The 12096-nt window shown below is 41.7% G+C and overlaps 1 protein-coding gene across 1 annotated transcript in view; it reads right to left on the bottom strand.

Moving 5' to 3' along the window:
- Positions 1–6413, bottom strand: part of LOC308102440 (pyruvate carboxylase, mitochondrial-like) — a 445486-nt gene extending 439073 nt beyond the window's left edge. Inside the window, exon 1 of the mRNA XM_080452156.1 lies at positions 5892–6413. The gene's annotated coding sequence lies outside the window, so the exon portion shown is untranslated. The remainder of the gene's footprint in view (positions 1–5891) is intronic.
- Between the last annotated feature and the right edge of the window lie 5683 nt (positions 6414–12096).

Here is a 12096-nt window from a genome sequence, read left to right as displayed (position 1 = left end):
AAAGTGGGCCTCTATATAAAGAAGTTAAAGAGGATTCTGTGGACAGCTAAAGACGAGCTTTACGTAATTATCTTCAAAAACACATTCTCACATCAGTAGTCTCCTGGCTAATGAGGTGAGCCACTTGTATGTGCTAGACAAACAAAACTGAGGCTTCTCTCTGGTCTCATTGGTCTGAATGGGGGCGGAGGTAACCTACAGCTTAGGGACTTAAAGTCAAATATTTTTTAACCCTTTTAGAGCTATCTGTGGTCATATTGGAGACAAATTTAACAATATTTAATGCCAAACAAAACGAGAAAAAGAATCAGGGTTTTGTTGTATTACATGAAGGTGGTACTGTATGTAAACAAACATAGTGGAAGTGTTACGAATAAACTCTTATTTTATAGCTAAACAGTAGCGTAAAATATGTTTCTGAAGACGTTTGAAGCGAGAAATAGGAAGTGCAGCAAATTAATGGGGTTGGGCTAGCGTTTGGGTATTATCCAATATGTGGCTAAACCAATATGACCCATTAAGACTTGAGGCTGATTCTACAAATATCTTCTAAACAATTATGTCAAGGACCCCCAAAATTATATGTATTTGGCAGTGGACTGGACCCCCATCTCAAAATAGTTACAGGGACCCCCAGGAGCAAAGACTTGAGTTAAACATGTGGTTTAACTCATGTCTTTGTGACACGCTATGAGCTTATATATCTGCTATTTTTGAATAACCAAAATAATAATGGTTAAAGTGATTAAAATCTAAATAGAGATTATTCTATAAATTTTTTGTATTAATCATATTTTTTTAAATATATATTTACATTTCTTTAAATATCATCAGTCAACCACTTAAGCCCTATTTTACACTGTGCCGCATAACAGTGTCATGCAAGGATAGTAATAATAGCAGATCTACAAGCTCACAAAGCGTTGTGATGCAATGCAATCCCCCCCGCCAATGACATGCACAAAATGGGGATAGATTAGAATATTAATGGATTCTTTTATTAAATTGCTGATTATTTTTATAATCAAAAGCCCAATCTTTCAGCCTGTGGTCAGATGATCAATGGTTTGAATCACCTGACTGACTGGCAAGTGGCAACCCAAGTCTTACAGCAGCACTGCTGACTCACACGGCACAGACAACATAAAGCTAGTTAAAAGGGGAGAGTATGATCCTTGTTAGATCCTCCATTAGAACTCTACAGTATAAACCCGCCTGCTTGTGGCTTTGGCTGTCTTGCCCTTGCTTGTACAAGCTGAGTCAACAAGTCGATCTGGCCTCCTGCTGTGAAACAGACAGATGGATGTGGTGTAAACACACTGGAAGATTTTTGTATACTTTTTCTTGAATTGTGCTGAACATTATGTCTCATATCCAAATCATTTCACCTTAAAAAAAAGAAAAGAAAGTAAAACGGTAACAAAGAAGCAATGGAACGCCCTTCCATGGATATGGTCATATAACCTAACCTTCCCAAATACTTTTAATTGACTCTCATACACTCTCACCTCTGACTGGCAGATGTGACTACTAGTATTGCTACTAGCCTACATCACTTCTGATTGGCCAAGGCTAATAGAGGCTCTTGAGAACCTGCACAACTAAAATTCAACTGATATTATAGCGTTAATAAACCAACTTCAGGGGTCAACAACTGAAACACCAGGAAATGGCAGCTTTATGATGCACTACAAACGTTAATCTGCAAAGAATGTCTGGGTGAGATTATTGTAATCGGACTCTGGAAACATGCAGTTCTCTTTACAGTCTGTCTGATAACACTGACATGCTACAGTTCCAGAACGAGCAGATGAATTTATATCACACCTGTAGCATTTGGCATCTTAGATTGCATTGTACTGCAGCAGAGATTAGCGGTAGAATGTACTGATTGATTCTGAGTAATAGCATGCACTCCCCAAGGACCTGTGCCGTCACTTTTCCTTGTCAGTGGGTTCACCCTCTCTTCCACTTCAACTCAGGTACATGCCACCTTCAGAAGTTCTCACATGACATAAAACCTCCAGTTTGAGCTGCATCACAGTTGACAACGAGGAAGAATACAGAGCCCTGGTGGAGCATTTTTTAGAGTGGTGTGGAAAAAAATTACCCAGCAATAATAATCCTCTAACCTATTGGAAACACAGAGCGTAATCGCAGATCAAGTAGAGACCCGGCCCAACTCTCATCCCCATCTGAGTGGAGGAGGTGGACACCTACAGTACAAGTTCCTGGGAGTGCACAAGAACAAATAAACTGGACTAGACACAGGCAACACAAGGGATGCCAACAAACTGAACAAGCTGATGAGGAAGCCTAGCTCCATAGTTGAAGTTAAACCTGGAGTTTAACAATCTGGAGTTTGTTGTGGTGGGAGGAGGATGATGAGGAGGAAGCTTAGAAGCGATCCTGATGAGCCCCTCTCATCATACCCTCTATGGTGTGCTAGTGGGGAGGAGCACATTCAACCACAGACTCTTCGTCCCCTGGCACAAGATAAAGTGACTTACAGTCCTTTGTGCCAGTAGTCATCCATCTCCACAAGTTCCCAAGCCTGCCTGACCCCCATACAGTATGTTCTGTTCTGTTCTGTTCTTGAATTACTCTCACTACAGAACCATGAGACTGTTAGGATAGGTGTTTATTGTGGCGGCTGGACAGCTGCCTCCAGGTGAAAGTATATTTGCACCAATTAGTAAATAATGAGTAAAATAATAATAAACTAACCATTAAATCGTTAATTTGTAACGTGTTACAAATTTCGGTTAGTGGTCAAACAGTTAAGCATGAACATTTTGTCACAGTCTTGTTCCCCCCACCCAAACCTCAAGTGAGTGTACAATTGTGGCCAGTGAAAATGTCTGGTTTCAGTCTTTATTGTTATTTTATTTCCATCTTATTCTCATCTCTCTATACGTATACATATCCTGTGTTTCAGACAGTGCTGTTGCAACTACGGCATCTGAATTTCCCAAATCAATAGAGGTTTATCTAGTCTAATCGTATCGGCTAACCGGATCCTTCCATCTTGTCATTTTCCTATCTATGCACTTTCTTTATCATATAATGGGCTACTGTTAACAGTTTCATTTCCTCCAGGTGATCAATAAAGTAGAATCAACTTTTTATATGGTGGTTGATTAAACATAACAACACAACATATTTCACAACATGAAATAGTCAATTGATAGAGTCCAGACTAGAGGTGTAGTAATACCTGGCTACGTAGCTGCCTGGTAGGCCATTCACAACTACTGGGGTGCCCCAGTGAGCGGTAGGGGAAACGCTGGTAATGGGACGGTCTGTGTATAGTGTATGTCACTTCTGCTACAATGACAATATGCTATATGATTGTCAAATCACAACACAAGTCATCTATCTGACATAATGATGCCAATTTGGTGGTCAAAGGTGAAGGTCAGCGATGAGCCATTCAGCTCAACTATGCACACCTCTTGGTTCATTTGTTTTGGAGTGTTCAATATTGACGTGTGAACATTGATCAATTACTTTAAATTAGAACTTTTGAGCCTATCTAAACTCATAGGAGCTTCCTGAATCCTACCAGGCTAATGCCCTTCATCCTACCTGCCCGTTATTAGCTTAATTTCAATGTCCAAGACTTTGGGGGAAATTGACAGGTCAAAATGTGCTGAAATAGAATGTATAAAACAACAGACTATGATTCTTTACTTCTTAGCTGTCCATTTGTCACAGCCAGAAAAACTCATATCCCAGCTCTGGATATGGATTGTCATTGTCATTTGTTTTCCCCACCAAACAATGTCAACATAACATCCAAAATAATGTCGACGACAACAACATAACATCCAAGAAATATCACCAGAAAAAAACAGCAACTCAGGAGCAAAGGCTAACAATTAGCATTAGTTATGTCAATGATTTGAAACACAAGTTGTAAAGTTGCTCCTTTGCAGGATCTGGCACTGAGACTGTGGTGCTGTACACAGTAGAAAGTTGGAAGATTATGGTACAGGCAGGAGGAAACTTCATGGTTTCTTCTTCTGAGCTGTCTCAACCTTAATGTATTGACCTTGATGTTGCTCTGGAAAGATAACACAGGAGTAAGAAATTGGTGTGACCTTCGGACATGCACACACACACATACACATGCTGCAGGAGCAGAGAAAAGGTTGCCTTAAAGATGAACAAACTGTACAGTCAAAACAATACTTAGGTTGCTCAATAGAGTTTACCATTCGACAGATTATAGTGTGTGCATGCACGCTGCGTGCATGACGCAGTCATACACACACAGGCACACACATGCAGAGTTTGGACAGGTTCAAAGGTGAGGACTGTTCTAACTTCTGTGTCCTCACAAACACTACATTAAAACCCTGTTTTTGACGTGAATGTGCCCTGTACAAATAAACAGCATGTTATGCAAGCTACAAAGCATGACATGTAAACACTCAATTACTTTGTTCCTTTCTTTTTTTCTTCTTTTCTTTTTAACACACTAAAGTGGAGCAGTCAGGCTTGTAATAGTTTGCTAAAACATGCTCTCTAGCAGACGTTTTTTTCATATCTGGTCCTGTTGGGCACAATTATACTGGTCCAGTATACAGTAGTACAATCAGTACTAGTCCCATACACCATTGACACTAACGGTTGACCGACTGCCCGTGGCAAGTAAATAAAACATTCGGGCAAGTGGAGTTTGCTTTCAGGTTGCCCGACCGGCAAGTGCATTCCGTCTTCATTAAATAGTATTGGCTGATTCATGAAGAACAATATGGGACCTTTTTACAACTAGCAGTTGCACTCATTCTGTTTTTTCAAAGTGACTGTCGCCACTCTGCAGTTACCGATTGGATTTAACATTAATTTGTTCTACAAGCGCAAATTGTACAATTTACTTTTCGGGCAATGACCTTTGGGCAAGTAGAACATGACCTGTACTTGCACAACGGGCAAGTGCCTCTGAGACCTTAGTGTCAACCCTTGGGTGAGGCAATTTGGAATGGGTTCCCAGGACTGCTTTGTCTACAGCTGAGCTACCATTCTGTAATAAATCAACTAACTAAGAGCATTACTTGTTTCATGCATGCCACAACAAGCAAATGTTTACTCCCTCTCCCTCTCTCCCCCCTCTCTCTCAATGGCACAAACAGAAGTTTCAAATAGGCCTAAAAGAGCTGCTTGCAGTCAAGATGGTTTAGAACAGTGGTTCTCAAAGTGGGGTCCAGGGACCCTCAGGGTTCATTGAGGGGTTTCCAAATGGACCCTTACAGCCAGGTCTGCAACTCTGAGAGCAAAAAGACGGGACCAAATTGGTTCCATTGTGCAAACCATTTGTACACTCTCAGAGTAATGGGGGTCCTTGAAATTAAAAGGTTTGAGAACCACTGGTTTAGAAGAACAATGCTCTCTGCAACTGCATCAAGTTGATGATGGGACAACTGTCACACATGTGCACGTGCACGTGCATTTATTAAAACAAACCCTGAGATACATAAAAAATATACATACGGCCGGTACCCATTTAAACCGGGAATTTTAGATTTGAGCCAAAATAAAACATTGTTTTATACTTTGGCTATTCAAAAACAGCAGATATTACATGCAAACTCTTTGAATATATAAAAAAAATTAAGCAAACATTTTTAAATCAAATCTTTGCTGGGGGGGGGGGGGGCTGGAACAAAATATTTTGAGATGGGGGTCTGCAGCCATATACATATTTTGAGGGGTCCTCGACATGAAAAAGTTTTGAGAACCACTGACATAGCAACATTTGACATTTGTAGAATCAGCCTCAGGTCTAAATGTTGTTTTTTTTAAAGGAACTGGTTCTAATGTCAAATGCACTCCATAGCCTCACACAGTGACTCACTCATTCATTCACATGAACCAGCAATACTCACATGTTGGTGGCGTGGAGTCTCTATAGCTGTCAATGACCCAGTCAATCCACCTACAGTCCAACAGTAACCGGACACCGAATGTAAACAATACGACTGTTACAGTAGTACTTGCTAAGTGTTTGCTAAGCTTCCTCACACACACATATAAACATACACACACGTTTTCTCTCACTCACACACACAAGCACACTGACTGACACGCTGCTTCTGCTGCTGCTGTTCAGTGAGGAAGAGGAGTGGGAGAGAGAGAGAGGGGGGGGCGTACGCACGCGCACACGCGCGCGAGCGGCGTGACTTGAGGAGGATGACTGGAGCCGAGTGCAAAAAAGCGACACAGCACACACACACACACTTGTCAGTCAAATATATGCAGTGTATTAGAAAGCTATATGGCTGACTGACACACGCTATGTGCTAACTAACTAATGTTGCTATAGCTAGCAGCTGGCACCGTCTGTCTCCTGTTGGCGGATAGGAAGCAGAAGAAGTCTCTCTCTCTACTGCGCGTGCTTACTGCTACTCTGTTAATCTCTACTGTCTGGCTGCTCGGAGCTAAGCTTTCATCCTTGGTAGAAAAGTCCGGATATCCCATGGCCCGAAGGCACCGGCTTGCGCTGTGATTGGCTGGTTACGGTTGGTTGTCGGGCAACCGCCGCGCTGACGCGGGGAGATGAGTGAGATGGGTATCTATCTTGATTATTGTCATTAAACCTTAAAACATTGTACGAACATTAAAGCTATGAAAACCAGAAGAATCTGTAGGGAATATATTGCCTAAAGTCTATAACCTGGAGCTTATTTATTTATTTATTTTATTTTTCCAGTATTGTAACTGCAGGAGCAGGTTATTTGTAATTGTAATGTTGATATTTTGTCCAAAAATAATGTCCCCAAAATATATTCAAGATTAATAAACAAATAAATACCACAATGATTAAATAAAATCCACAATTAAATAAATAAATTAACACAATGATATAAATACAAAAATACAATTAAATACATTTAGAAAATACAGTTAAATAAATTAATGTATTTATTTATTGCATTATGTTTTTTTTATTTATGGATATCATCTTAATCGTTTAAACAGGACTAAAGTAGTATTTTCTCTGACATTTGAAGAGGTGTCTATTAGCCCACTGACTCTAATCTATGCTAGCCTCCTTCGTTTATTTATTCATTCATTTTATTTATTTATTTTACATCCTTCATGTAATTAGTTTACAAGCGGTTCCCTCTGACTACCAACTCTAGCCAATCGCAGCGCGACCGTCACCCCGGGTTATGGGATCTGAACTGTACCTCTGACATTACGCAACCGCGCACGCCTTCTCTTCTCTTGGCCAATCACAGGGAGAGATCAGAGCTGACATGAATGAGCGGTTCTATTTAGATAGGAGTACAGGAGAGGAGAGACCAGCAGGTGGAAAGTAACTGCTGTAAGTGCATTTACTCAAGTACTGTACTTAAGTACAATTTTGAGGTACTTTTACTTTACTGGAGTACTTCCAATTTTCATTGCTATCATCATGCTATTTGAAAATAGCCGATCTACAAGCTCACATTGCAACGCTTGTAGATCTGCTTTTTTCAAAAGATTTTTATACATACATTTGAAAACATGTGAAATGGGACATTCTGCATAATGAGTACTTTCTACTTTTGGTGCATTTTGGTGCACTTTTAGATGCATTTTGTACTTTTACTCTGGTAAATTACTTAAGTAAGTAATGCATTACTTAGTACATAAGTAATGCACATTTTGTTTGATGACAATAAAATGTAAGAGTTAAAATGAGGTCATGCTACCCATCCTACTACTCCAGAAGCGATGGAGTACATTCTCAGGATCAAGTTGCCCTTGACTCAAGGGACTCAAAAGGTACAATGAAACAACTATTTTCAGTTCTCAAGGGCCTTAAGAGCTGAAAAGAGAGTTGTTTCTCTGTACTTTTCCTTTTAATTACACTATGTGTGCAAGAACAAAATACATTTGGTGTCAGTGCCAGACTTTTTTCTTTTTTTTTTGTGACCAACTTTTTATTTCATCTTTTTTAAAACAAGCTTTTCAGAGGAAAGAGACATTACATCACATCACTGTGTGGGCAAGCAGTTCATACAAATTCCCACAGTGGCATACAGAAGTGTGTCTTTTCAGTACATAGATTGTCCGTCAGTATAATCATGTACTGTTTGGCTTTTTTTTATATGATTTCAGTGCTGGTGATGGAACCAGCAACAATCGTTATTCAGACAGATCTAGCACATTGGATCTTTCAGATGTCAAATAGCAGCATTTTGAGTTTGCCTTTTATTACTATAAGGATAATCTGCTGTAATCTGCTATACAAATTGTCCTTGTGTTTTTAGAGGTAGAGAGTGAGAAAAACTAGTGTGAGAGACACAGAGACTTGGTGGTGGAGTACAAAATGAAAGAGTGAGTTAAAGGTGGAGAGAGGAAGAAAGGGAGGGATAAGATTACAGTCTATTTAAATGGTTCTTTGTGTCTGTTGTCTATTGTCTGCTTCACAAAGACACACAACAATGCTTTTCATCATCTGGAATCCGTGGCTCACGCACGCACGCACGCACGCACGCACGCACGCACGCACGCACGCACGCACGCACGCACGCACGCACGCACGCACGCACGCACGCACGCACGCACGCACGCACGCACACAAGCACACAAGCACATATGAAGAAGACACACAAGTACAGTGTGTACCCACAGACACAGACGCGCGCACACACACACACACACACACACACACACACACACACACACACACACACACACACACACACACACACACACACACACACACACACACACACACACACACACACACACACACACACACACACACACACACACACACACACACACACTTTATATTGCCATATTATTTGCAAAGAAGTGTGCACATACACACACAAGCGGACATTTCTCAACTCTTGTTTGTTCTCTTATCGGCACAAGATAACAGAGATTGTGTCAATGACTAAAAGGACGCGCTCAAACTATAGCTTAATTCACAGCAATGGCTAACATTTATTGGGCTGTCAATGATCTTTTCTAACCACGGATCAATTGTTTGATCAGTCAGCCAGAATGCATGCAGTGTACACATGAACACAATCGGGCACAGTGGAAGTGCTTGTCTTCATCCCCTCAAACGACCTAGAATACGCTTCTGACTTTGACCCATATTCCTGTATTACACCCTCTTTCATCCACTCCCCCTCTCTTTCCCACTGACTTTTATCTTTTTCACAGAACTTTTCTTTCTCTTGATGTCTCCCTGTTCTGAGACGGTCTCTGAAAATAAGTGATCGATTTCCCTACACTTGTCTTTTCCCATAATCCACCTCTTTGTACAAGAAGGAGACCATATTGGGCACACTGTGCCAAGTGTGCCAACCCCAGGATGCCAAAGAGTTACATCACCAACTCTGGTGCAGCTAGGCTGCACAGAGCCTAGGTAAAAGAATGTACATGCCTCCCCCACACACCCCCACCGTCCCTGAATAACTAATTGACATGTGATGCTGTTTATTCTGCCACTTATTGTGTGTGTGTGTGTGTGTGTGTGTGTGTGTGTGTGTGTGTGTGTGTGTGTGTGTGTGTGTGTGTGTGTGTGTGTGTGTGTGTGTGTGTGTGTGTGTGTGTGTGTGTGTGTGTGTGCGTGCGTGCGTGCGTGCGTGCGTGCGTGCGTGCGTGCGTGCGTGCGTGCGTGCGTGCGTGCGTGCGTGCGTGCGTGCGTGCGTGCGTGCGTGCGTGCGTGCGTGTGTGTGTGTGTGTGTGTACAGTGGTGGAAAGTAACTACTGTATGTATCTCAGAGGCAAATATTGTACTTATACTCCACTACAATTATTTGAAAACTTTAGTTACTAGTTACCTTGTAGATTGCGATGCGATGCATTGTGAGCTTGTAGATCTGCTATTTTCAAAAGATGCTAATACATTTGAAAACTTGAAATGGAACATTCTGTATAATTACTACTTTTACTTTTGGGACTTTAAGTACATTTTGATGCCAATACTTTTGTACTTTTACTCAAGTACATATTCACAAAAGTCCGGAACAGAGTGTTTCTACACTGCAGTATTGCTACTTTTACTTAAGTATAAAATGTGAGTACTTTTTCCACCACTGTGTGTGCCTGCGTGTGTGTGTGGGTGCGTGTGTGTGTGTGGGTGCGTGTGCACGCGTGTGCGTGTGTGCGTGTGTGTGTGCGTGTGTGCGTGTGTGTGCATGTGCGTGTGCACGAGTGTGTGTGTGCGTGCGTGCGTGTGTGCATGTGTGTGAGACTGAGCTGCCAGACATGCAGGACCACTCCATCCAGAGGGTCAGAGGGTACCCCAGTCACACCAGAAATGAACTCTGTTGCCACCTGACAAATAATACCAGAGCATCGATATCGGGCCTGATGTAGCACGTTTGCATCCACACCACAGTATTCAGTATTGTACTGCACTGTACTACCATGGAGACTGCATGGGGTTAAATTCCTCACCGGTGGCTTCGATTGTCCGGGCACAAATGCAATTGGTTGTCTTCACACAGGTTGATTGCCGCAGGGGAGGGCAATCTCTGTAGCTGCACAGGTGACTACTACAGGTTGGCAAAGCTGGATGGGATACTGTAGCATGGCTGCCTGTCAAATATTATTTATTTGCCCTCCTGTCTGTTCCTCAGTCCTGGTTAAAAACAAAGGCCTTGCCTTTCTCTAATGCAGCCTCTTGGAACTTTCCTCCCCCCTGCTTTGACTCTTTTAAATCCCATAAGACACACCATCTTAAATTGACATGTGAGTCTTAATACTTGGCATGTGAGGTGTTTTTTTGTGTTCTATAACTTTATTTTGTTATTTATTTGTTTAATGAATGTTATTCTGTATTTTTCATTGTCTTTGCGGAAGTGGTTCATTGTACAGCACTTTGGTCAACTTCTGTCGTTTTTAAACGCTTTACAAATAAACTTGATAAGAGTTGAGTCTTGTGGTACGAGAATGGATGTACAGTAGTAAATAGAAGTTTAAAAGACAAAAGCAGAGGGCAATATTCACCATTTAACCACCTTTACTGAAGGTACTGTACTGTACCAGCTGATTGCAGGAGTCTTACATATGTTTCCTGTTATTACATGCAGCCTATTATCTGGAAATAAGACGTAAGTCAGGTCAACATCTGCCCTGCAATCATATGAGAACACTGGTTTGTATAAGCTACCTTTCAGTTGCCATTTGGTATGGATTTCCTTGCAATGCTCTACCCTAACCCTAACCCATTCCCTAACCCTAACCAGCATCAGGAGCCAAACGTGCGAGCGATATAGCCCTTATAACTATGTTGCCACGTTGCCCACTTGGTGGTGCCCACTTGGTGCTGTCATTTAACAAAGACTTTGACTTTGTCACCGACAGCAGTCCGCCACCAACACACACGTTATCTTAAAAATGATAAATGCTCTGCCGACTCCCCCCCTCGTACGCACTCATGTGCTAAGCCAGGAGGACAAAGTAACATCCCACTGCTGCATGTTTGACTCATGCAAGAGTTATTGGCGGAAGAGGAAGGGAAAGATGCATGTTTGAGCAGAACATTGTGAATTAAAATGTTCAAGCAGGAGAGCCCCCCCCCCCCCCCCCCTTAAAAAACAAACAAACAAAGACAGTACAATATGTGTTCAGTATTTTGTATTGTTTAACACCACAGTCTTTGTATAATACAATGGAATGAATGGAGAAGCTGTTTTTCCTCCCAGTGATGGGGAAAACAGAGAAAGTAGAGTAGAGAGAGGGAGGGGGGAGAGAGAGAGAATGAAAACAAGGGTGCAGGAGAGATAATGAGGGAGAAAAGGGGGGAGAATGAGAGACAGAGACAGAGAGAGGAGAGAGAGGAGACTAGCAGCAACAAGAGCTAGAAAAGCACTGCTGGCCTTGAATAGGTTGCGATTGTTGGCAAATAAATGGCAACTGCCCAGTATCTTTGTATTTTCTCTCTCTCTCTCTCTCTCTCTCTCTCTCTCTCTCTCTCTCTCTCTCTCTCTCTCTCTCTCTCTCTCTCTCGATAATTTTGGTCCTCCAAATCTCCATTTATGTGTTTATGAATAAACACAACTTCCACAGTCACCCACAGCAGAAGTGAGATTGTTTTTTCCAGATGTACTTATTCACACAGTTCTGCCATTAAGG

Source organism: Gymnoscopelus braueri (genome assembly GCF_963280865.1).
Source record: "Gymnoscopelus braueri genome assembly, chromosome: 15".
Classification (NCBI taxonomy): Eukaryota; Metazoa; Chordata; class Actinopteri; order Myctophiformes; family Myctophidae; genus Gymnoscopelus; species Gymnoscopelus braueri.
This window is presented reverse-complemented; position numbering and strand designations above follow the sequence as displayed.